Genomic DNA, 27,791 nt, shown 5'->3' with positions numbered 1-27,791 from the left:
AGCAGAGGAACACAAACATCCATCAAAGGAACAGAGTAAAACACAAAAATACATCCAGAAATAGACACAAAAATATGTCCAGCAGGGACCTGACAAGAGTGCACAGGCAGACCTCAGAGATATTGCAGATTCAGTTCCAGACCACTGCAATAAAGCAAATATCACAATAAAGCGAGTCACACATATTTTTTGGTTTCCCAGTGCATAGAAAAGTTATGTTCACACTATACTGTAGTCTACAGCGTGAATAGCATTAGTTCTAAAAACAGTGTATATACCTTAATTTCAAAATACTTTATTGCTAAAAAATCATCTGACAATGCAGGACTGATATAAAGCTTCAATCTGTAAAAAACACAGTATCTGTAAAGCACAATAAAGCAAAGTGCAATAAGACAAGGTATGCCTGTAAAAGCAATTTGACGGAGGAAGGGTAGCCTTTTCAACAAATGATGCTGGAATAATTGGACATCCATAGGCAGAAAAATAAACTTTAACCTAAACCTCACATCTTATACCAAAATTAAGTTAAGATGGACCATAGGTTTAAATGTGAAACATAAAACTATAAGAGTTTCCTTTTTTAAAAAATAAAATAAAATCTTTGGGGTCTAGGGCTAGGCAGAGTTCTTAGGCTTAAACTAAAAGCACAGTCACATAGGAGGAAAAACTGATAAATTGGACTTTATCAAAATTAAAACATTTGTTCTGTGAAAGACTCTGTTAAAAGGATAACAAGATAAGCTACATGTCTGTGATTTGCAAACCACATATTTGAAAATGAATTAGTATCTAGAATATGTAAAGAACTCCCCAAAGTCCATGGTAAGAAAACAACAAGCCACAATTTTAAAATGGGCAAGAGACCTGAACAGACTTTTCTCCAAAGAGGAAATAAAAGATGGCAAACAAGCACATGAAAAGATGCTCAACATCATTCACAATAAGGGAAATGCAAATTAAAACCACAATGAGATATCACAACACATTTATCAGAATGGCTAAAATGGAAAATAGTGACAATACCAAATGCTGCTGAGAATGCAAAGAAACTGAATCATTCATACCTTGCTGGTGGGAATGTAAACCAGCCATGCTGTGACACAGCTGGGTAGTTTAAAAAAAAAAAAAAATTAAATATGCAATTACCATACAACCCAGAAATTGTACTCTTGGGCATTTATCTCAGTGAAATGAAAACTGACATTCACAGAAAAACCTGTACATGAATGTTATGGGCTGACTTGAGTTCTACCTATTTCTAAATTCATATGTTGAAGTTCTAACCCCCAACGTCTCAATATATGACTATATTTGGAGATGGTGTCCTTAAAGAGATAATTAAGGTTACATTAAGTTATTGGGGTGGGCCTTAATCCAATGTGACTGCTGCTCTTATAAGAAGAGAAATTTGGACACAGATACACACAGAGGGAAGACCATGTGATGACACAGGGAGAAGATGGAAATCTACAAGCCAAAGAGAGAGAAAGAAGAAACCAACCCCACCAACACCTTGATCTCAGACTTCTAACTTCCAGAATTACAATAAAATAAATTTCTGTTGTTTAAGCCATCCAGTCTGTGGTACTTTGTTATGGTAGCCTAGCAAATGAATACGATGAACATTCACCTTTATTTGTAATAGTCCCAAAATGAAAACTACCTAGGCACCTTTTAAACAAACTGTTGTGTATCAACACCATGGAACACTACTGAGCAGTATAAAGGAACAACCTACTGATACAACAATCTGGATTAATAAGCAGGGAATTAAGCTGAGTGAAAAAAAAGCCAACCCTAAAAGGTTACATACTGTATGATTACATTATGTGTCTTGAAATAACAAAATTATGGAAATGGAGAACAGATTAATGGTCGCCAAGCGTTAAGGATGATGGGGGCGGGGGGGGGCAGTGAGTGGTTATAAAAGGTCAACATGAGGGATCCTTGTGGTGACGGGACTTCAGAATCTTGACTGTGGTCGCGATACATGAATCTACACATTTGATAAAATTTCACAGAACTGGACAGACACAAATAAATACAGGTGAAAGTGGAGAAATCTGAACCAGATCAGGGGGCTGCACCAATGCCAACGTCTTGGTTGGGATGTTGTACTATAGCTTTGCAAGACGTTATCATTGAGGAAAACTGGATAAAGGGTACATAAGATCTCTATTATTTCTTACAACTGCCTGTGAGTCTACAATCATCTCAAACTAAAAAGCTAAATCATGCCAAGAGGAAATGTGTTTATTGCCCAGAGAAGTAAAACTAGACATTACCCCGCTGGACCAGGGTGGGTGTGGTAAGGATTAAAGAAGTGTGAATAAAGGGAATCTGAACTCTTCACCAAAGAAAAGGTGTACATCTTCATAAAGTCTATATTATTTTATTACTATTCTCCATAACCAACCACATAGTAGGCAAAGACAGGCGTATACCTCATTTTATTGCACTTTGCTCTATTGTGCTTCAGAGATACTACATTTTTCACAAAGTGAAGGTTTGTGGCAACCCTGCATCAAGCAAGTCTATCGGCGCCATTTTCCCAACAGCATTATTTTTTATTTAAGGTATGCGCATTGTCTTTACCTCCACAGTGATTTCTATTTTGCGTTTTTATTTGGAGTGATAAATCCCTTCGAGGCATTTCAGCCAAAGAGGGAAGTTCTGGTACAACCGTGGATTAACATGCTAATGAGCGCCACGTCCCCAGCTGGCACGGCATCAGCTGGTACTTTCTAAACTGCATCATTTGTTTTCCTTGGAGAGCCAATGCCTGCCATCAGTAGAAATGAAGGAGTTGGCCATGCACAACGCTTTGCATTGTGTCCAGAAGAATAACACACTGTCTTCGGTGTCATGCTCAGGAAGGAGGACAAGTCACCGGGTGACGAGAAGGGCTCTGGCCCCAAATAACAACCCGGGATGCCTTGGGATGGCAAAAGTGAGACAGAGAAAAGTGTTGAAGCTTTGATAGTGCTTCTGGTCATATCTCTTACTACTCATCTGTAGAACTCAGTAGAACCTAGTCAGTTTGGCTTATTCATCACTCCCCAGACCAGGGCAGGCAACCTACACTGGGGCCCCATGCTCTGCTGTCATGGTCTGGAAATTGTCAATAGTTTTTTAACGAGAGACCCCACCTTTTTATTTTGCCCTCGGTCCTGCTAACTATATAGCTGTTCCTGCTTCAAACACATCTTATACTACCCCCTCACCTCCCTTCCCCACAAAACTTACAGAACATTCTTACGGAATGCCTCCCACTTCATCACTGCCTCTCAGAATCCTACCAGTTACCTGAATATCAAATAAAAATCACAGCTCTTCCCTGACCATCTCAGCCTACTGTCTTGTATCACTTATTACCTATAAAATTATTCCAGTACTCAATCATACGCTGCAGTGCGACACTGCTGATAACACGTTGATTACATTTTCTTTTGTCATCTCCTTTTTCACATGTTTTTGTCCTGGATCCAAGACAGAGTAAAGTCAGTGGGGGCAGAGAACACGGTCTCACACGGCCCTGTCTGATGGAAATGACTCCGGTGGTTAGAAATGTTCTGTATGCCTGTTGTCTCACAGGGTAACCACAGCTATTGTAGCCGTAATCACCTGAAATGTGTCTGGTGCAGCTAAGGAACTGAATGTTTTATTGTGTTTAACTTTAATTCATTTAAATTTGAATTTACACGTGCGCTAGTGGCTAGTGTCTTGGACAGTACAAGTCCAATGCTGCTATGTAGCTTCCTGGTACACAGACGTTGTTTTGATTTGATTTTTCAAGAACTTAACACTCACCTTCATGGACCTATAGAAGGTCAATCAACTTTTTTAAGGAAAGAAGTTTTCAGTGAGTTATATACTAAATCTCCCTGCTGCTTAAACTATTCCTGGTAGGTATACACAGTCTATTAATATTATTTAATCTAAAGGAATGAATGTAACGCTCTAACTGCTTGAATTAATACTGGGGAGTTATGTGGTTTCAAATTTAAGATATCTGTGTATAATTTTTTTGGATTACAGACCTCTTCAAAATATCTTTCTGTGTCCTAAAACTTTAACAGAAGCACAGCTCATTATTGCACAAATGAGAAAAGAAACAAGCCAAATAAAACCCATGAAATATTGCCTAGGACTCTTAGCTCAGCACAGTAAAATGCTCTTCTGATGGGGCTGCAGCCTCAGAGACCCATGAACCACATACTCGGGGGATCCCACTGTATTTCAGATCTGAGAGGTACGAGAACCTCGCTGGGACCACCTCCACATACAGATATGAGCTTCTTTCTCCTTCCTCCTTTGTTTTTCTAAACACACCTTGGCCCACGCGAGGCTGGCCTTCAGCCGCTGCGCATGGGTGATTTCTAGGAGAGCCAAAACTGACAGATGGATTTCGAGCTCTTTGAAATGCTTCCATACTGCTCTTGACCTTTTCTCTGTTTTAAACTGTTCTGTCTTAGGAACTTCCTTTATTGCTACAGGACTCTGGCCTCCAAAACTGATATTAATCATAAACTAACCAATTCGCTCATCTCTCCACGTATCCAAGAATTTTTGTATTTAAATGTTAAGCTAGTTAAAAACCCAAATGGCTCCAAGTTTCTATACATAGGGCGTACAATGTCCCAGGCTCCAAGAGTTTTTTTTATTCTTAAGTAAAGTATGTCCTCCCCTTTACTAGAATCTGTCATACAAGCAGACCCCAGTTTCACCTCAGCCTGTCTCTATCAGACACTTACACGCCAAAAATGCATGTCAGAACCAGCCTCAAAAGGGACTGGCACAGCATTCCTATGTAGTAATCACATGTTCTTGAACCCTCAGCTGTACTTTTACAAGTCTTTGTTCTAGTGGGGCTGTATTAGTCAGCTGAAGTCACCATAACAAAATATCAGACTGGGGAGCTTCAACACCAGAAAGGTATTTTCTCACAGCTCTGGAGGTTGGGAAGTTCAAGATCAATGCACCAGACAATTTGGTTTCTGTTAAGAGCTCTCCTCCTGACTTGCAGATGGGCCTCCTTCTCACTGTGTCCTCACAAGCCAGATAGGGAGAACAAGCTCTCTGGCGCCTCTTTTTATAAGGGCACTAATCCCATCATGAGGACCCCATCCTCATGATCTCATCTAAACCTCACTACCTCCCAAAGGCCCCATTTTCAAATACCATCACACTGGGGGGTTTGAGCTTTCAACAAATTAATTGGGGGGGAGGGGGGGAATGAACAATTCAGTCCATAGAAGGGACGGTAATAAAGAGGGAAGTTAAATAGTGAAGAGTGGCCCCAAAGAAGCAAATGATACAACCCTAAAAGCTCTCGACAACCTCTCACTCTACATGCTTTCTCCCCATTGCTGAAAAACAAAGTGTGACTTACTTGCTATAAGTGCAAAATCCCAAGTCTTGAGCAAAGGCAAAATGATGTCTCTCTGGATCCTCGCTTCACAATAAATTTCTTTGAGTCATAAAAATTTGCAAATCTGCACATGGCAGAAACTATGCCTCACAACTCAAGGATAAAAATAATTATAATCATGTTCTATTCACATGGAAAGTCTGTTTAGCCTGTCTTCTCATTTAGCCAGCTGTAGCTTTAAAAGCCATTTGGAGGGTATCTCCATACGCATACAGTCTCTCTCCGATGTTCCTGAAATCGAAGCTCCTCTAGGGAACCAGCAAAACACAGAGTCTCGGGAAGCCCTGTGCTTCATGGGGCGCTTCTATTCCTATATTTCAGATAGAGGTTCAGAATTCCTCATTATCAAAACCAAAACCATAGAAAAATTACCAGGCACCCCAACGCTAATAGAAATGGATATAATGAACTTGTAACTCAGCTCACACCAGGCAGCAACACGACTCTTCTAATCACAGATCAAATTAGTTGACGAGTGGCTTTGCCTTTGACTCTCAGGAAGAGATGACCATTCTGATTGTTTCCTTTGGTCACTTCCAATCTGTATCTGCCCTATGCCATTCCCTGTATTAAAATGTGCACAGAAGGGATCCTGGAAGATCTCAAAGTACCACGTGACCAAGAATCATTTTCTTCCTGCTTCTGTAGGTTCTCAGACTTAGCAAGTAGCTTTTCCAACTGGTTTTTATCTGGTTTTTTAGGATACTTGACTCTGACTCCACTCTGATACATCAATTGCAGGCTGAACATCTTCAGTGAGCCCCCTCCTTCACTGCCTAAAGAAGAAAGTCCCAACCTCCCCCCTGGCATTTAGGGACCTCCACAACCACCTGCTAACCAACCTCCTTACTGTCCTCTCCAGCCACATGGATCGCCATCATTTCCTGAGTCCACTCCAGGCTGTGTGGCCTGCAGACTTCTGCTTCTGCTGTGTTCTCCCCTGGGAATGCCCACCACGTTCAACCCCCTCCTTCACATCCACCACCCCAAGTACCCGCCCACCTAAATCCCACATGCTGAATACATGTGGTCCCTGCCAAGAAGCCTCCTCTGCTCTTCTCTAGATGGAAGTTCTCCTTCCTGTGGATTCCTACAGAACCCAGCGAGCATTCTCCGGCAGCTCATCCCTTTCTGCCTTGTAACACAGTCCTGTTCATCTCAAGACCATAAACTCCTCACTCAGGTCCCCCGACTGTCTGGACAACACCTTTTACATTGTAGATTCCTACAAAAATGAGGAGAAAAGGAAAAGAAGGCGAGAGGGGAGGGAAAGAGGTGGGTCAGGAAGGAGAGAATACCCAACCCCGTGGACACCCCCCATCCATCCACATCAGATGATTCAAAATACAATCTCAAATAAATTAACTAACGAATGAACTCAGAATCATCTTCATTCTGAAATAAAGATTAAAAAGCACAAAGCTTTCAACTAATTTGGGTAAACATTAGATATGCTTTGCTATAAAATATTAGATGTGTCTTGGATTAAAATATTTCTTTAGACTGCGCCGTTGTTCTAAAAGGATGTTCAGCAGTGTCTCTGTGCCCTTGAACTTGCTGGTCCTTCTGCCTGGAGGGCTGTCCCTTTCCTCTCAGCCTGGCAAGTGTTTCATGAGACCTCAGGGCGGCTCAAGCACCAGCTGCCCCACGAAGCCTTCACAGCCTCCACACCGCTCTGTAAATGCACAGCCCACGCATTCTCTAGTCGGGCATCATCACAGATGCTGGGAATATAAATATTAACGAGACAGCCCCTCCTCAAGGAGTCTGGGGTATGGAGTTTGAGGGGTAAATAGATACTAGGCTATGGTAAGCAGAATCATATGTGTCTAGAAGTTTGCACAGGATGCTCTGGAAACGGGACGGGAGATCCTGGTTCCAGCCCAGTGGAGAGGGTTCAGGGGTTAAGGAAGGCTTCCCAGGGGGGAAATAACACCCAAGCTGGATCTTAAAAGAGAATCAGGAACCAGCCAGACCAAATGGGACCTGCAGACAGGGGAGGGAGGCTAGAGACAAGGTTTGTTGTTATTTTTATTTATTTTGTCTTCTCCTTTGAGCACTGCACCTGTTATCTTTTTGTTCCCTTAGTCAGGAACTTACTATTTTTTTTTTTTTTTAAATGTTCTTATAGCTACTTTATTTATTTATTTATTTATATTTGGCTATGTTGGGTCTTCGGTTCGTGCGAGGGCTTTCTCTAGTTGCGGCAAGTGGGGGCCACTCTTCATCGCGGTGCGGGGACCGCTCTTCATCGCGGTGCGCGGGCCTTTCACTATCGCGGCCCCTCCCGTTGCGGGGCACAGGCTCCAGACGCGCAGGCTCAGTAGTTGTGGCTCACGGGCCCAGCTGCTCCGTGGCATGTGGGATCTTCCCAGACCAGGGCTCGAACCCGTGTCCCCTGCATTAGCAGGCAGATTCTCAACCACTGTGCCACCAGGGAAGCCCAGGAACTTACTATTGATGAACTCCCTATTATTTTTTTAAAATACCTTCCAATTCCAGGAGTCTATAATTCTGCTTTTCTCGAATGTGCATGTGAGGTTTTTTTAAACAGGTACGAAGCTTAAGGAAGGCGTCGTACACAGCACAGTACAAAGCTTGAAAGATAAGAGTACACAGTGAAAAGCAAGTTCACCTGCCACCTGGTTCCCTTCCAGGGAGGCAACAATGTGTCTTCCAAGACTTCTCGAGATGAACGTTCCTGGCTCTTAATGGAAATACTGGCCTATCTGCTTCCCATCTGCAACTTTTGCATCTGAAAAGACATTGGCTGCTTCCAGGCTCAGGTGCTCCCAGGGTTTACGAACACTCATTAGTACCAGCAAAACGTATCCCAGGTGTCCTATGACAAGTCTCTTCTCCCACAGCTTCCTTCCATGGAAAAGATGACATTAGACAAGCAAGGCAGCGGGGAGGGGGCCGCTTCAGAAGAAAAGCTGACACTTTCAGGGCTGAAAAAAAGAGAAGATTCCGGGAGACACAACAGCTTTCCTCAATGATGTAAAGGACTGTGATGGAGAAGACAGATGAGACTTTGCTCCCGTGATGTCAAAGGGCAAACGAGGACCGATGGGAGGAAGCTTCGGGCCCCATTAAGGCAGGCTGTTCTAAGAGTGTCAGGGGCTAAGATGCACTGAAATCCCCGGGGCCTTAGTCCCGGGTGATGTAGGAAAGAATCAAGCACAAAAACAAGGATGAGACCAGATGACAAAATCAATGCTACTCGGGCTTCCCTGGTGGCGCAGTGGTTGAGAATCTGCCTGCCAAAGCAGGGGACACGGGTTCGAGCCCTGGTCTGGGAAGATCCCACATGCCGCGGAGCGACTAGGCCCGTGAGTCACAAATGCTGAGCCTGCGCGTCTGGAGCCTGTGCTCCGCAACAAGAGAGGCTGCGATAGTGAGAGGCCCGCGCACCGCGATGAAGAGTGGCCCCCACCTGCTGCAACTAGAGAAACCCCTCGCACAGAAACTAAGACCCAACACAGCCATAAATAAATAAATAAATAAATAAATTTTTTAAAAAAAAAAGATTTATTATTAAAAAAAAAAAAAATCAATGCTACTCAAAGCAAGATCCATATTCCTGCTGGTAGAATGTGATCTAATTTTAGCTGGCATAAAAGGGATTTTTTTTTTTTTTTTAGAAATTCACGTTCTTTTATTTATTTATTTATTTATTTATGACTGTGTTGAGTCTTCGTTTCTGTGTGAGGGCTTTCTCTAGTTGCGGCAAGTGGGGACCTCTCTTCATCGCGGTGCGCGGGCCTCTCACCATCGCGGCCTCTCTTGTTGCGGAGCACAGGCTCCAGACGCGCAGGCTCAGTAATTGTGGCTCACGGGCCCAGTTGCTCCGTGGCATGTGGGATCTTCCCAGACCAGGGCTGGAACCCGTGTCCCCTGCATTGGCAGGCAGATTCTCAACCACTGCGCCACCAGGGAAGCCCGGGATTTTTTTAACGGTTAAATATTTTCAGGTTTATTAGAAAAACATATAACTATTAATAAAGCACTTTGTGAGCACTTACTATGTGTAAGGTACTACTGTAAGTCTTTTCCTTTTTTCTTTCATTGAATCCCCACAAAACCCCGATGAGACACATACTATTATTATCCCCCTTTTGTACTTGGGAAACAAAGATGAGGAGAGATGGCAAGCCCTGCTCCAGTCACTGAACCTGTGAAAGCTGGAGCTGGGACTAAACCCAGACAGTCTGGCTCCAGAATCCAGACTGCAACTTTACAAAATCCAGATATTATGCTTAAGATGAAGCTAAGCCAAACAGAGGATATAATCTAGAGAAAACTTAGTAATAGTGCAGGTAGCTCTCAAATATGGCAAAAATCATGAATCCAGCGCTCCAATCACTGACATTTGAAATACACTTGCTTAGATGTTTCAATACGGTCCCTTCCAACCCATCTCCTAGAATTACAACCATCAAGAGCTCCTATAACTTAGGGCATGCTATGCTTACAGAGAACAAATTAGAAGTGAAGCTGCATGGCAAAAATAAAGGATGTTCCAGGGGCAATGCCATGCTTTATAGTCTAATAAAAAGCTGCTATGCAAAGTGCATAGACACTTTGTTGCTAAGTCCTCCAAAACAAACACTGGAATGCAGGTGTGGACAAGTGTAGCCAAGACCCTAGTTAAGTACCATCAGACCATCTCTAGCATCCTGCATCCCCTCACCCAACCTCCTCCAACCTCTCCCACCCACTGCAGTCGAATATATATGCCTTCTCACACTCAAACTCCACTTAAGAGCAGAAAACACATGTACACACTAAAGGGGGGCTTTAGTGAGGTCCTGCCAGGTTTCTATTTGCTTCTCTTTGGGGCTCTTTTCCTCCTTACTACTGGTTGTTTATCATGGAAATGCTGAAAATCACAAATCAGAGCATCTTAGAGTGTAATGTTTTCCCCAGGTCTCCCCAGGCACCAGGCATCCCTCCCTCCAAGAGAAAACCTCCTGCATCCTTTCCTTTGAAATGCAAAGCCCAGCACGAAGCACAGGGCACCGTTCTGTGTTTCACAGGCCCTTGCAGCACAGACCTAAACTGAGGGAAACAGGGAAGCCTTGCAGACAAGACACGCCCGCGTTCAGGGCTCACGACAGATTTATGACAAAATTGGCTGCCCTACAACAGAGAGAGAGCAATTACCTAATAACCAGGCAGCTCACCCAAACCTGTGATGACTTGGCTACCATTAGAAAGTCAGAAATAATGAGCATCTACCTGCAAGGCTGATGCTGGCACGGAAGAGAAAATGTTAAGGTACAAATGAGCTTAAGTACTCCGGGGTAGGCAATGGTGTCTTAATTCAATCATCTCTGCAAGCCAAGTGACCCCCTAAATGCCCCTGACTTTTCCCCCTTCACTGGAAAGCCACCGACATGCGATCCTGTCTTTTCTTGCTGAAGCCTGTCACACAGAACGGGGAGCATGTGAAGAGCTACCCCCGCGGGGAAGAGCCGAAAACAAGTGAACAATGAGCCTGTCACCTCCATCATCACAAAGAATTAAAAAGAAATTAAAATAAATGGATTATACGAAGCACCCTTGGTAAACACTAATTACTTCCAAGTAGATTCTTGGTTATCAGACTTCACTATCAATTACATTTTTTCTTGGGGGAGGGGATGCCCATTTACCACTCAATATTATTTCTTTTTCTTTAATCAATCTTTCCAAATCTTTTCTTTAATCAAGGGATGTGGTGATCCCTTACCCTTTGCCCTAGACATTGACAATGCAATTGTAAAAGTAAAGGATGAGAGCCAAAGGTTGAACCAATTCTCTCTCAAAATATCTCCTGCCAAGGGAAGAGATATGGGGACATATGTATATGTATAACTGATTCACTTTGTTATAAAGCAGAAACTAACATACCATTGTAAAGCAATTATACTCCAATAAAGATGTTTAAAAAAAAAATATCTCTTGCTTTTCAGATTTCACAAGGCCTGTGCAGGGCCTTCAACCAGAATAATAACCCACAGTACCCCCTCATTAAGATGCCAAGGGCAAAATCAAAGGGATGGGTTTTCTTCATTTGATATATTCTTATTCTGTATGGGACATGACTCTCTCTCTACTTTCACTGGCCTATTTAAAGCATTTCCATCCGTGTTTCAATATCTATTTTTATTCTGCTCATAAAACAGTTATTTAGTAAAACTCTAAGTCCCAAGTAACATGCAAGGCAACAAGGAAAGAAGGTCTAGAAGGACTCAATCCATTAAGAGCACAGAGAAATATGCAATGGTCAGTAGTATGAACCAATCGTGTTAATAAAGAAATGGGCAGCATTTTATAGGGTCACAGGATTCATTCATTCTGCTGCAGTAGACAGGGGTAGGGATAAATCGGTAGGAAAGGTTTTGCAGAAGAGTAATATTTGAGCCGTGTTTTGATAGGAAAGAGAGGGTAGAAAAGCAACAAGGAGAAATGCATGAAGAAAAGTAGAGCCCCAAGAACACAGACTGTACGAGAGAAACAGCGAAGTGAGAAGATCCTTCCTAGGGTTTAGAACATGTTAAGTGTATCACGCCTTTAGGACACGCAGGTGGAGATGCCTGGCAAGGAAGTTTGAATGTCCTGAGGGAGGTAAGAAGTGGAAATAACCACCCAGGTGATGACCGAGGCCAAAGGAAGAGACGAGATTCCTTGAGGGGGGCGGCGTGAGAAAAGAGGTCCAAGGACAGACCTCAGAGGACACCCCATCATGACGCTGCAGTCACACCAGCCTTTGCTTTCTTTCCAGAGCACAGGAAGCTCATCCCACCACAGGGCCTCGGCACAGGCCGACGTGGTCTGAAATGCTTCCCCGCTTCCTTCTGCCCCACATTATTCAGGTCTCAGGCCTCAGCTTAAGAGCCTCTTCCTCAGGGGGCCCACCCTGAACCCCTTCCCCAATGCTCTGCAGTTTCCTTCAGAGGGTATCGCAAGATTGGAATGATGCAGTGGTACCTACAATCATTCGTTCAATATCTGTTCCCCACTAGACCCGCCTGCTTTGTCCTCTACGTCCCGCACGAGGTCTGGCACAGAGCAGGCTCTCAACAAATATTTCCTGAGTAAATGAGGAAGGCACTGTGGTCAGAGACTGGAAGTGACTCAAGAATTAGGAGGGTCCAGGGGGCCAAAGGGGCAAGTGCGTCAGGAGGAACGTAGTTGACAACGAGGAAGCTACCAGAGAACAAGCACAATTAAGACACCGAAGAGGCCTAGTTCTAGGCAACCTAATGGGAGAGATGAAACGTCCTAAGGCCGTAATTCAATCGCCTCAACTACATGAATCAAACCCCTTCAATCATGGCTTATTACCTACAAAATGAAGGCAAACTCCCCAGCCAGCACCCCAGGGCCTTCCTCAATCTCAGCCCCCACTGATCTCCAACTCAACCCGCCCTGTTGGCCAACGTGACTCACGCCCTGTTACTGGATACTCTGACTTCTGTGCCCTGGACCACTCCAGACAGGCTGGTTTCCCAGCTCGCTAACCTAACAAAGCCCAACAAATACTTGAAAGCCCAGGTAAAATGCCAGCTCCTCACAAAAGTCAACCTAATAATCCTAGACCGTTCTAGCCCATGGTGACCCTTCAGCTGAAGTCCTAAAGTCACTCACAAACTTCACATACTTTTTACAGTTGTATGCACTTTATCTCCCCTGATTTATCAGCAAGTTCCTTGAGAGCAAGAACCACATCTTACACTTACTTGTGTCTACTCAGAAGAGCTACAGCGACGATCTGCACACAGGCGACGCTCATTTCATCTTCAGAACCCAAAGGTGAAGCTTATTCTTAACCCAAAACTGAGCTCCTGACCTGCCCCTCCAGGCTCTACCCTGTCTCAGCCAATGGCACTCACAAATCCATCTCTTTCCCACTCGGGCCGAAGGACTGGGAGTCTTTTTGATGCCTCTCTTTCTCTCATACCTCACATCTAATCCATCAGTAAGTCCTGTGGGCCCAATCTGAAAAAGATAAGCAGAATCCGACCACCTAGCACCTCCACCACGACCACCCCGGTCCAAGCCTCTGCAATGTCCCACCTGTGTTATAGCAACCGCCTTCCACCCACCTGCTTCCAGAACAGTCTCTCTTCTGCCTCTTCTCCACAAAGCCCCCAAGTGATCCTTTCAAAATTAAGTCAGAAGATAACACTCCCCTGCTCAAAACCCTCCAGCCTCATATCACTCAGCCATAAAAAAGAATAAAATAATGCGGTTTGCAGCAACATGGATGGACCTAGAGATTATCACACTAAGCGAAGTAAGACAAAGACAAATACTGTATCATACAATATCACTTACATGTGAAATCTTAAAAAATGACACAAATGAACTTATTTACAAAACAGAAACAGACTCACAGACATAGAGAATAAACTTATGATTACCAAAGGGAAAATGGGGGGTGGGATAAATTTGGGATTTGAGATTAGCAGATACACACCACTATATATAAAATAAACAAGGACCTACTTACAGCACAGGGAACTATATTCAATATCTTGTAATAAACTATAATGGAACACAATCTGAAAAAAATAGATATATATGTATGTATAACTGAATCACTTTGCTGTACACCTGAAACATTGTCAATCAACTATAGTTCAATAAAAAAACAATTAAAATTAAAAAAAAAACCCTCCAGCCTCCTCCAATCTCACACAGTAAAGCAAAATTCCTAATGATGGCCTACAAGGCCCTGCCCAGTGTAGTCCCTACATTCCTCGACCTCACACCTAACCATCCCAGCCCCCATGCAGCCACCGTGCTCCAGATGCACCGGCCACTTTGCTGCTCCAAGTGCACAGAGACATTCGCATCTTGGGGCTGTCAGACTTGCCATTCCCTCTGTCTGGAGTGTCCTTCCCCAAGAGGTCTGCAGCCTCCCTCCTCCTCACCTTCAGGGGACCCTGTGAGGCTCTCCCTAATGACCTTATTCAAAACATGAGCTATCCCAGCACAGCCATCACCCTTCCTTCCAAACATGTTTTCACAACCCTCACCACCACGTAGCATACATATATTTCTTACTTATTTTCCTTGATTTTGGTTTGGTTTGTCCACTGCTGTATCCCCAGTGCCTGAAATAGTGCCTGGAACCAGTGAAGGACTCAATAAATATCTACTGAATATATAACAAGTCAACAGATAATTTACCTACTTTTTTGAAATATAATATTTAATATTCATCTTTAGGATTGATCCATGCAAATGTGTGCTGTACACACCTCCTGCCTGTAAACCAGGGCCATCCAGAGCGAAAGGTGAGTAAAGATGGCTAAGATGGACACACTCCTAACCTTGACCCAAAGCCCGCTCATGGTCCGCACATTACTGCCTCTCCCAAGCAAGTCTGGATCCGAGTTCAGGCACTCATCAGCTGCCCAACTTGGGAACAGCACGTTTCTTTCTGGGCTTCAGTATCCTCTTTTGGAGAACACTTAACCACCCTAAGTAGGGCACGTGGAAAAGCATCTGCACAGTAGTTGGAGCACAGGCTTCCATAAATGTTGACCATCAATGTCAGCTCCTTTCCCTCCTTTCTGTCCACAGAGGTAAATAAACACTAACAATCTCCTCCTTGTTGGCCTTCTGGTATCACTCAGGGGCCAAGAACAGTCTTCAGCCTAGTTGAGCACAAAAGTCTGTATTTTCACCAAATTTTCTCTAATGTTTACCAGATGATGTATCAAAAAAAAAAAAAAGAATCACTGCAAAGCAAGATCTTTAAAAAGCAAAATATGAATGATGCTTTTCTTAAAACACCCAAACCAAATCTATTAAGAGAAAGTCAACTATACAGAAACTTATTTATTTATTTATCTATTTATGTATGTATGTATGTATTCATTCATCCATTCATTTGTTCTTTTTTTCGTTCTTTCATCTGGAAAATATAATAACCTGAAGTCAAAATCAATCACTGATAAATTTCAGTACAGTCATTCCAAGCGGACTCTTACCTAAAAAAAAAAAAAAAGGTGCAAATGGAAAATTCTATTAGACCTTAGAATTTTAATTCTTAAATTACAAATGGGTGAAGAATCTAACAAAATGGCAAACTCTTCCAATAATTACAGCCAGTTTTGCCCAATTCCTGTACACCAGGGAAATCTGGGGCTTGTATTTAAAAAATAAAAGAACTTTTTACTTTGAAATAATTATAAATTCATAGGAAGTAGCCAAAAAAATACAAAGAGGTCCCACGGATTCTTCACCCAGTTTCCCTAATTGGAACATCTTGCTAAACTACAGGAAAATATCAAACCAGAAAATTGGTACAACCTACAAACTTAATTCAGATTTAACCAGTTTAAATGCACACATTTCTCTGTGTGTGTGTGAGCGTTGCAGTTCCACGCATTTTTCTTTATTATGGTAAAATACGCATAATGGAAAATTTACCATCTCAACCATTTTCAGGCGGCATTAAGTACACACATATTGTGTGCACCCATCACCACCAACCAAAACTTTTTTATATTCCCAGACTGAAACTCTGTACCCTTTAGGTAATAACCCCCCAATCCTCCCTCCTCCTAGTCCCTGGCAACCACCATTCTACTTTTTGTCTCTATGAATTTGACTACTGAAGGTACCTCCTATACGTGGCATCATACCTTTGTCCTCTTATTTCCGGCTTATTTCACTTAGCATAATGTCTTCAAGGTTCATCCATATTGTAGCACCTCAGAATTTCCAGCCTTTTTAAGGATGAATAATAGTCCACTGGATGGATATACGACATCCGCTTATCCATCCATTTGTCAATGGACATTTGGATTGTTTCCACCTTTTGCTTACTGTGAATAATGTTGCTGTGAACATGGGTGTACAAATATGTGTTTGAGTCTCTGCTTTCAGTTCTTTTGGATATATACCCAGAAGTGGGACTGCTGGATCATATGGTAGTTCTATTTTTAATTTGTTGAGGAACTTCATACTCTTTTCCATAATGGCTGCACCAATTTACATTCTCATCAGCAATGCACAGAGGTTCCAATTCGTCCATATGCTGGCCAACAGTTATTATTTCCTGTTATTTTAATAATAGTCATCCTAATGGGTATAAAGTCCTCATGGGTGGTTTTGATTTACTCTCCCTAATGATTAGTAATGGTGAGCATCTCTTCAATGCAATTTATAACATGTTTAGATTCGTGGAACCACAGTCTAAATCTCATCACTACAACTACGATACAGAACCGTTTGAGCACCATGGGGCTCCTCTGTGCTACCCCCCGACAGCTACACTGTCCCCCATTTCAAACCCCTGGCAACCACTAATCTGTTCTCCATCTTCATACTTCTGTTCTTTTAAGAACGCTGTATTAACAGACTATTTAACCTTTTGATATTGGCTTTTTTCATGCAACATAACTCCCTGGAGATGCATCTAAGTTGTCACATGTACTGATCCTTTTTACCACTACATCGTATTCCATGGTATGGCTATATCACAGCTGTTTAAACATTCACCCATTAAAGGACATCTGGATAGTTTTCACTTTTTCAATATTCTGAATAAAGCTGCTATGAACATTTGTGTACAGGTTTACACGTGAACGTACCTTTTCATTTCTCTGGGATATACACCCAATAGTGCAATTGCTAGTAAAGACATGTTTAGATTTACAGGAAACTACCAGGCTGGATTCCAGAGTGGCTGTAGCATTTTACATTCTGACCAGAAAATATATCAGTGATCCAGTTTTTCTGCATCTTCAGCAGCATTTGCTAGTGTCACAATTTTTTTAAATTAAGCTCACCATTTTTATCTTCAAAGTCACTATTTTTTATTTTAGCCATTCTGATAGGTGTGTAGCAATATTTTATTGTGGTTTTAATGTGCATTTCCCTGATGGCTAATGATCTGAACATCTTTTCATGTGCTTATTTGCCATCTGCGTATCCTTCTTCAGTGAAATATCCATAAAGTCTGTTCATGCTTATGTTCTCTGCCCATTTTCCAACTGGAATTTTTGTTCATTACTACTGAAGTTTTGAGAGCTCTTTATATATTCTAGATAGTGTCCATTTTTTTGATATGTAGTTTAGAAATATTTTCTCCAGTCTGGAGCTTGTCTTTTCATCCTCTTAAGAAGACCTTTTGCAGAACAAAAGTTTTAAATTGTGGCTTGTCTTTCCATTTTCTCATGTTGTTTTTTGAAAAGCAGAAGTTTTTAATTTTAGTGAAGTCTGATTTATTAAGGTTGTCATGGGTCACGCTTTTGATGTCATACCTAAGAAATCTTTTCCGTGCAAAGTCACACACAAAGGAGTTTTACAGGAGGAGTAGGAGTTTTACAGTTTTACAGTTTTACAGTTTTAATTTTAAATTTTTTACAGTTTTACAGTTTTAATTCTTAAATTTAGGTCCACGATTCACTTTGAGATAATTTTTGCATTTGATGTGAGATAAGAGTCTAAATTCACTGTTTTGCACGTAGATGTTCAATTGTTCCAGCAACATGCATTGAAAAGACTATCCTTCCCCCTCTGAAATACTTTGGCACCTCTGTCAAAAATCAATTGACCTTAAATGTGCGGGTTTATTTCTGGGCTTTTTATTCTGTTCCATTGATCTTTGTCTGTCCTTAGGCCAATACCAAATTCAGTAACATTAAGTCCTCCAACTATAATCTTTTACAAAATTCTCTTGGCTATTCTAGGTCTTTCGTCTTTCGTTTTTACAGGCATAGTTCTATAAAAATATATTAAATAAAAAGCCAAATATATAACTATAGTCTTTTCTAGAACTCCATATTTTATAAGATTTCTCTCAACAATAGACCATACTGTACTCTTAACCATGGGTGAAACAGTCATCTTTCTCTCCAGCTGTCCACCTTATCTTTTCATGTAACATAAATGCTTGAAACTTACTAAAAATAACCCCAACCACAGTAATAAAAAAAAAAAACTATACACAGGAAAACAAAATCTGGAATAAAATACTCAAAACATTATCTGGGATTATTGCTGACTAGTATGACTAACGTTCAGTTTTTCTTTTCCTTTTTATATATATTCCCAAATTTTCCAAATTATGCATGTTACGTTAAAATTTATTTTTCCTATTACAAAATCCATAGATTTTTTTCAATATTTAATTTTCCTTTTCTTCTAACCTTTGCTTTTTGGTGGAGAAATACAGTGTTATGATCTAAATTATTAGCATGGATATGTCAGAGTATTTACCATGATTCCTGGACTCTGATTTTCCATTTCACAAAATCCAAGAGAGAACAACAAACTTTATTAATGCCTTCCTTTATTCATTTACTGCTATGTTTCATAAATATTCAGGGATCAACCTTGCTATATTTATTCTGTTCTTGATAAAATTCATTTAATTTTTTCTCATTAGCCTGGAGTGATCTGTAGTAAGAAACAGCAAGGAACAGACAGGAAGGAAATGAGATTCCAATTTCACCAAGAACAAATGCTTTTTTCATAATTTTTCAGAATGGGTGTGAGCTAAGCACAATGAATACTGATTTCTTCCTTAAATCACAGTATTAACCAGAATGTGTTGAACAGAAATGTAAGACAAAGTGTTGGTGAAATAAAATTTCAGCAAAAGTTGCCTAAATGTTTAATGAAATGGTGAATAGAGTCTTCTAGTAGCTGAACCTCGGTCTTTTTTCACTATATCGGATCCTTCCTAGCACCATTTCTTTGCCTCAACCCCATGAGCTATCGCTTCAGAAATTATTAGTACAAACAACTTCAACTTCTTGCCCCCCTTGGCTCACTGACCCGAGTCAATCCATCCACCTTTACCGTCTCTGTTCTCCTCACAGGTTGTTGAGCACTGACCCTGAAAATCACTTGACCATGCTCATGGTGCCTGGATACATCCCGAGTATCAATGTCAACTGGCCACTCAATGCTAAAGGGAAATTCTCTCCTCACTTTAGAATTTCTCACTCACATCAATTTTCAACCTCTGCTGGATCATCAAGGGGCTCAACTGTTCAACGAAAATCATTTAAAACTCTCTCTTAAAACACACATAGCAATATACCTGTCGAAGAGATATGCATCTCTCAAATTTGCAACAAGGATGTTTCAAGAGTGAACTCAAACAAGGAGAGCCCCCCATCAAGGTTTCATACCACTAGTACATAAAACAATGGGCCTGGAGAAGTCTCAAGGCAACCAATGAAACAAACATTCCGGGAAGTAAACCCTGCCCTCAACGCCACGACCCTGCATTCAGGTCTAAAATGTGAACTTCCTACTTGGAATTAACAACACAGAGGAATATGAAAATGGGGGGGGGGGGGTAAGAAAAGGAAGTCTTAAATAGTAATTAAACTTTGTTTCTCACTGGTTCCAGAGATGATCTGGGGAAAAGCCCATTCTCACCTGAGTTTTCCTATCCACCACCAGGCACTTGAAGAAAATACATCATTTTGTAAGCCACAAAGCTCAATGTTTGAAAGTATTCCGAACCATTAGACTAAAGGCCATCAAAAAGTAGGTTTGATCCTCATACACATCAATGAAAACCTTTCGGAGCCACAAAGCATGCACCCTAATACACCAGCCATGACTCAAATGATTAAGTACAAACCTTGCACCATAACTAGCGAAAACACACAGACCACGCTCTATACTCAGCAGGTCAGTAGCTTCATTTCCAAGTGCAAAGGACCACATGTTGGGATGTGGTGAAACACAGGAGCCAGTACCTCTAAGGTCTGTGCTGCCTGTGAGGCAACAAGCACCAGAGCAGAGGATCAGCCAGGGCATCCGTTATCTGGACGCTAAACATACTTAATTAAATATCAGAACTGAATTACAGTTTATGACATCAACAGGTAAAATATACATGTACCCATATTACTACAGATCAGTGGGGAAGCTTCTGAGTATCTTCTTAACAGATCCCTTTACTAAAGCAACATTATCACCGCCTTAGTTACAGGATTTATAGTAATCTCACACTAAACTCACTTCGTTTAACTGAACAAGTGTCGACAAGTAATGTGAGATTTTATGCTTCCTACCATATGCCATCATTATAAGATGACATTCTCTGTTATACTTCCACTGGCTTACAAGTTATAAATAATAGATCAAATTTGCTTTTTTAGTTTCATTCAAGATGAGCCCTTAGAATGGGATACGCTAGCAAAGTTGTCTAAACACGTACCTCTCAAGTTGTTTTAGTTATAAGTTATTTTTAATAATTCTATTAATTGTGAAATAGCAACAGGCTATTTACATAAATGTTTTTAAAATAGCTTTTAAAAGTAAGATAATAATAAGCAAGGTATAAATGTTTATGTCCCAGGAAACAAAAGAAAACAAAGAGTCTGAGAAATGACGCCAGAAGATAAAAGAACAAATTAATAAATATTTACAGACAACCTATTATGTGCCAGGCATTGTTCTAGGTACCGGGGACTCAACAGGGAGCGTAGGGGATACTGTGTCGGTCATCCGCCCTCCTTCCTGATGAACCTGACTTTGTTCAGGTATTCACTTCTCCAAGGCATCCCCCCAGGAGAAGCTGGCCACACCCCCGGCTCTACGGTTCACCCTGATTGATCCAAGGGCAATTCCATTCCCATCACCAAAGACGGGTTCAGGAATGGGTCTGTGACTCAGCCTTAGTCAAAGATCCACAAAGACTGCTTCCCGGGAACCTTTTGGAAAAGACTTTCCCCTACCTTGTGGGACCTCCAGGAAGTCGTTTTCTCTTCCTCTAGACTGTGTGTTGAGTTGAGAGGCTTGGAGATGCTGCAGCCTTCTCTACGATGGCCTGAGGAAATGGAGGAGGGGAGAGCCAAGACATTCCCATGGAAATGGAGCTGGCACCTCTAGATGATGTCACATCGAATCCTACCCCACCTTCTGGCTTCCATATTTATGTGTGCTAATAAATGTCATTATTTAACTAATCTTAACTAGGTGTTCTGCACAAGCATATGAAGGCAACTCTTCAAGGACAGAGACTCTCTGCTTCAGAATTTATTATCTATGCGGGAACAAAACACTGATCCAATATCCAAGATCAGGCTCCTTAATTCTGAAGGAAGGCAAGAAGGGCCAAGAGATTAGGAAGGCTAAAACCCCCTCAGAGAAAGTCATGTTTCAGCTGTTAGCTAAACTGTTTAAATAACAGCATCTCACACAAACTATTATATATAGAATGGATAAACAACAAGGTCCTACTGTATACAGCACAGGGAACTGTATTCAATATCCTGTGATAAACCATAATAGAAAAGAATATGAAAAAGAATATATATATGTATATATGCATAACTGAGTCACTCTGCTGTATAGGAGAAATTAACACAACATTGTAAATCAACTATACTTCAATAAAATAAATTGTTTAAAAATGATTTTAAAAATAAATAACAGCATCTCAGAATAATAGTGTGTAGGCAGCTAAGAATCTGGTCCTTCCTGGCATTCTGCCACCTACGCAAGTCTCATCAATTTTTAAATTTAAAAACACTTTAAGTTTTTTAGTTTGGGTTTTAGTTGGCAAAACAAGTGATGAATAAAACAAATTCTAGAACATTACAAATAGCAAACCTACAAAATAATCACTTTAAAATTGCTATAAATCTTTTTAATGAGAATAATTCTTACTTACTTATACATTCTTAATATCTATGAACAGAAACCAATTTTTTTCATTTAAATATCACGATTGTTTTTGTTTTACAACTCAGACAAGAAGAGGTATTTCATTTGGATTCCTCCTTAAGACCTAAGTTTTTTTTTAAGTAAAACTTTGAATCTAAGCATATTCCACATACTTTTTTCCAATGTGTATGAAGAAATCAGAGTCTGTGTTGGCCCAAGGGTGAACATTTTAAAGTAGTTCAAAAACCTTATGATAACCAAAACAGACTCTGTATTGCACAGAAAACAGACACAAAACATACAGGGATCTGCTCCCTTAATTTTTTTGACACTAGTTCTTTTCAACAAAACCCTTTATCAAAAAGGAAAAAGAGCCCTTCTTCACAATGATAACCACAATTTACAGATGGACCAATGAAACTCCAGCCATTGTAAAATTACTTTTAAATTACAGCCATTGTAAAATTACTTTAAAATCACTTTCCAGTGAAAACGAACTGGAATTTAATAGCTTTGAAAGGGCTCTATGATCAATGCCAATGTGAAGTCATCTGAACAACGAGCTACCCAGTTAAACTCACTGGAAGCTTTACTCACCTAGCTTTGAGGACCTAGAAAGCCAGAGCAAGTTAAGAGAGTTAGGTCCAACTAGGGTAGCAGTTGAAGGCAGAGTCAAGATTCTAAAGAGCTCTTCAGTAGCTCTAAATATTTCTTCCCTTCGAAAAGGATCTGCGGCTGATTTGCAGAGGAGCAAATCAACGCTGTGTAAACATTACAGCTGGGTGGTTTTGAAAGAGAAGTTGCTGGCAATTGTCCTGTATTGCACTTACGTTTACCAACCTCCTCCTTTCTGCTTGCACCCAAGAGCTAAAGAGAAACCAAGAGGATCCTACACCCACTCAAGTTACAGAAGGGGGATGCCGAGAGGAATCCTAGAGATCACCCCGCCCAGTGCTTCCCAGACTCTGGTCTGAAATAAAGTTCTAACCAGTCAGCCTACAGTGAAATTAAAAAAAAAAAAAAAAAAGGATGACATATAGTGAACTCTTTATAAAGCTCAATTTACTCTGTCTCTAAAGGACCGATAGTCTGAGATTACAGCTTTCCTACCTTTCTGGAGTTAAAATATCCTTTCCTTCATGAACTCTCTATAGGCAACAAAAGCAAGGAAAGAATGACAGTGATGGTGGTAGGTGACTGAAGATTTTTTTAACTACTTCGTTGGCAAAATAAAAATTTGGAAGATTTTTCCCATAGCTCTCTAGTCCCTGAAATCCAAAAAGCTATGAATGCACTAATTTAAATCCAATTTTTCCCTTTATAAGGCCTGAGTCCTGCTAATGGATGAAACTCTAGCACGAGGAGAAATACAAGCAGTAGCAAACCGCATGGAAGGGACACCCTGGGCAGATGGAACCCAGGACCCACAGTCTAACACCAGAAGGGTCACCCTGTTCCTCCCCCTACAGCACAACCCAGAAGGATGATAGAGAGCTTCCTAGATCTCCGGCATAAACGAACAGAAAACCACCAGTATTGTCACTGCTTACTGATGACTCTGGGAGAGAGTTAAACCACCACAGAAATACAGGTTCCAAGGCAAGAAACAGATGAATTTGTCATACAGGACAACACTACCATAGGGTAGTAAATCACACATTACTATACTGCAGTGTGAATTTTCACCTGAGTAGGCTAAAACGCACATCCAAAACTGACTAGGTTCTTAATTTGAGAGAAAATGCCATCCTTCCGACAACCATTTCCTCCTCCTGTTTTCCTTAAAGCAGCCCTGTGACCCCTTCATGTCTGCTACGGGTAGACAAAAATGAATGATACGAACAGAAAGTGCTTTGAATTCCTTAGAAGTAGGTATGAAGATTATGTGGTCGCCGAATTATTTGCGGGGGTCTTTTCGGGATTCCCTTCAAAGGACTGTTACTGTCCCAGGACCCTGGAGTCGGAGCCAACAGCACACATCTTGGTTACGACAGCGGGGCAGAAGAGGCTCAGCACTGGCAATCGCTCCCCTGGTTCCCTGCACCAGGATTTCAGGAGAAAGATAAGAAGCTGCCACCGTCAGTCATGGGCGCAAAACAGCAACGACGCGGTCTAGGTGAGACATCCTCAGGACAGCTGCTGGACTCACGCTCTCCACCTGATGCAGGAACTGCCAATATGCTTCACCTGAGTATTGAAGGAAACCCCAATGCCCTGTTGAAGCGTTACCAGGGAACTTAAATACTGATACAACGTGAGTCTTCTCGTATCAACCTTTCCTCCCACTGGATATATTTTAAGCAATCCAAAGTGATGTTTGGCAGGAAAGTAGCGAACCTTTGACTTTGCATAGGAGATTTTTGCCAAGTTCTGGATAACATTTCTCCTCCTCCGAAAGCCCCTGGCACAGGCAGGAGGTCTAGAACTGTCACTCTGCATTATTGGTCAATACAGTGCCCCGCCTCCATTTTTTTCTTATAATTTTTTTCCTTAAGTTTTTAATCAATATTAAATCAAATATGAGGGGGAAAGTGGGAAGACGAGAAAGAGGTATGGTTACATACCCCAATGCGGGACAGCCACAAGCAAGTTTACTGAGTAGTAACAGAAAGAGGAGGGTTTGCTTAATACAAAGAGGCAAAGGTCTTTTAGAAGCTAAACATTTTGCCATTCTTGGCATCTGTCTTACACAAGGCTAACCAGCACATTCTTTCACCACCATTCTGCCCTCCCCCACCTACCACTGCAGGACAGTAGTTACGATTTAAGACTTTTGCTTACTTTTTCACAGACTTGCAGGGATTTAGGGATTATTTCTGTAACTTGAACGTTTGCTTCAGGTAGTAGGTGTAAAATGCTGCATTTTGATGCATTCATGATCTGTTACTGTCCTCAAAAACTTAGCGTTTTAAAATTCATTTTAAAATTTCAATCAACCCTCCATCATTAAATAGATTTTTAAAAGCAGGATGTAGCAACTTTAAAATGCAGGCCTGGAAGTCATACACAGGAGGATATCCAATCCTCCTACTATCAAATCCTATCAAATTATACAAGACAGAGAAACCTACCTGCCTAGTTCTCAACCAAAAATAAAAGCTAAATCAAAATTCTACAAGTTAAAATGAAAATTCAATAGTTTGTCCTAAAACCATTATTTGCAAACCACTGCTTAAATCTTATGTAAACTATCTTTAATATAAGAATTCTGTGCAGAGAGTTTGTAATAAATCTCAGTATTTACTTCAAACCATCTGAAAACAAACGTGAAAACCTAGCTGCAAAGCAAGAATCAGTCATGTTAGTATTTTCACACGGCACATTCCTAACCCACAGTTCTCGGCAGTGCAGAAGCACAGATGCCGCGGGGATGAATAACAGAACCATCAAAGGCCATGTGCCGAGAAGCAGGAGGTGGCCCCAGCGCTTCTTTGTTCCTGCCACACCCTTACCTGCACACTTCTACCATCATCTATGCTTACCAACTATTTCAAGTTCAGGAAAATGATGCTCCAGTCGCCTGAATTTCACCGGAAGAAAAAAAGAAAATTCACACAGCTTCAGGTGAGCTATGGATAAATTAACACTTAAGCTCAAACAGGATCAAAACAATGAGATGGTGCAGTAAACAGCACCAGTCACAGTGGCCACCGTCTCGTATGCAGGTGCAAAATGCAGCGCACACATGTGCGCCCGTGCGGACCGCAAGCATCGTCCCGCTAATCAGCATCAGAACCACCTAGCTGGGGAAGCACTCAAATGCACTCCTCGTGAAAACTTAAACATACCATCCGCGGACGCCGCTCCTCCAGTGTTTACTCCTGTAAGAAACCCCCAGAAACAATTTATGAGCTTTTGAAATGAAGAAAAGTAGGAGTTCGAAGCGCAGTTCTCCCACAGCCTCAGATGGTTTGTTTCCAGTTTTGTGTTCAAGAAAACAGTTTGGCTCATTCATCAAGGAAATCACAAGAGAAGAGCAATTACAAAGAGCATAGCAGCTGAGCATCCCGGAGACCCCGTCTTCCCTAAGATGTCCCCACTGGGAAAACCGGAGGCTCTGTTCCCGGTGACACTTCTCTTTCCAAGCCAGCCCAATCAACGGGCTAATTTGGGTTGGAACACGCTAGAAATACCACAATCCATCACACGGTACAGGAGGTTCCCCCAACAGCTGAAATCCTGACTATCACACACCACAGGGTATATTTTCTCCCAGTTTAAGACGTGCAGCCAGTGGTGGAGACTCGGTGCTGAAACAATTTGCATAACCGCGCCCAGCCTCTCATTACCAGCACTTACCCGGGAATCCAGAGTCACGCCGGGAAGCACAAACGGCTGAGAACAGCTGGGCACTCTGCCAACTGAATATGAACATTTCATATTTTCTGGGTATTTCATCATTTTAATTTGACTCTGACACATGAGTGAGGGTCTGACCCAGAGGACTGGGGAAAGAGCTAGAACCAGAGTGAAAATGGAAGGGGCTCCATTAGCTCCAAGTTCACGCCTCTAAAGCAGTGCTTCTCTAAATCACGGGCCTTTGTGACAGCCGAAGCCCCGTCTTTACCAATACTTATCAGAAATGCAGATTCCTGAATTCCAACCCAGAGCTACTCGGCCAGAATCTCAGGGGCTGGACCCTGGAAGCTATACCTGTGATTCTTACGCTTGTTACAATTTGCTTCCCAAGCTACCAACTGCTTCACAGACAGGCTGAGCCGCTAAACAGACACACTCACACGCACACACATACATATACATACATACACATGCACACTCATGCTCCTTTGCTGTATTCACTTGAAAGTTCTTTATATTTTATTTCAAATTTTAAGTGAAGACTGCAACTATGATTTCATATTCTCCAAGAGCAGCTGGGTCTATGCTAACCAAAAAATTCAGTTACTAGTAGCCGGCAACTACATAGAGGGGGGCAAAAACAAACAAATGTTTAAAATAAAAGGACAATACAATGAAAATAAACTGCTGACCACAGACTTATAACCACGGTTCTTATTTGTCCGTCAACTTCTCTCTCTCTAGGGAATCACCCAATTTTTCCCCAGAAGAGGCTGAAAATGCCCAGTGGTCCTAAAGGAACTGGCATCTTAGGTGTGAAGAATCTGAGTGGGGTGTTTTTGTTTAGTGAGTTTAAAACCCTACAACTTCTTGACCAAGCAAAATTTCAGGCCCACGCCTTTTCAATCTTTTGATTTAGTTTGGTCACCATCAAGCTACCACTGTAGGGTTTTAAAAGTCATGGTCTTTAGCCACTAATTCAATGAATATTAACTGCTCTTCTACCAATCATGACTTGTTTAAAATTTATTAAATGGTGAAAAAAAAACACCAGAGTAGCCTTTTTAAAGATTTTTGTTTTGCTCACCTGCTTGTTATTATGCTTTTCACATAAGACTGAGAGCCAAAGTCCCCTAATTCTTTGCAGGTAACCAAAAAAACTGGATTATAAGTTATAAAACAGTTTAGGCGGGCTTCCCTGGTGGTGCAGTGGTTGAGAATCCGCCTGCCAATGCAGGGGACACGGGTTCGTGCCCTGGTCTGGGAAGATCTCACATACCGCGGAGCAACTAAGCCCATGCGCCACAACTACTGAGCCTGCGCGTCTGGAGCCTGTGCTCCGCAACGGGAGAGGCCGCGACAGTGAGAGGCCCACGCACCGCAATGAAGAGTGGCCCCCGCTCGCCGCAACTAGAGA

General features: G+C 41.7%; 1 protein-coding gene across 7 annotated transcripts in view; it reads right to left on the bottom strand.

The window, feature by feature from the left end:
- Positions 1-27,791, bottom strand: part of MTUS2 (microtubule associated scaffold protein 2) — a 489,522-nt gene that overhangs the window by 418,131 nt on the left and 43,600 nt on the right. The window contains exon 5 of one of the 7 annotated variants that reach the window (XM_036831699.1): positions 21,145-21,236. The exons of 4 other annotated variants lie outside the window; for them this stretch is intronic. The gene's annotated coding sequence lies outside the window, so the exon portion shown is untranslated. Of the gene's footprint in view, positions 1-21,144; positions 21,237-21,292; positions 21,351-25,863; positions 26,233-27,791 lie in introns of those variants that run through there. 2 more of the 7 variants (XM_036831701.1, XM_036831702.1) reach the window with 2 other exon arrangements.

The sequence above is a fragment of the Balaenoptera musculus genome, chromosome 18 (genome assembly GCF_009873245.2).
Source record: "Balaenoptera musculus isolate JJ_BM4_2016_0621 chromosome 18, mBalMus1.pri.v3, whole genome shotgun sequence".
NCBI classification, from domain to species: Eukaryota; Metazoa; Chordata; class Mammalia; order Artiodactyla; family Balaenopteridae; genus Balaenoptera; species Balaenoptera musculus.
Note: the sequence above shows the minus strand (reverse complement) of the source record. Positions and strands in the feature narration are given on the sequence as shown.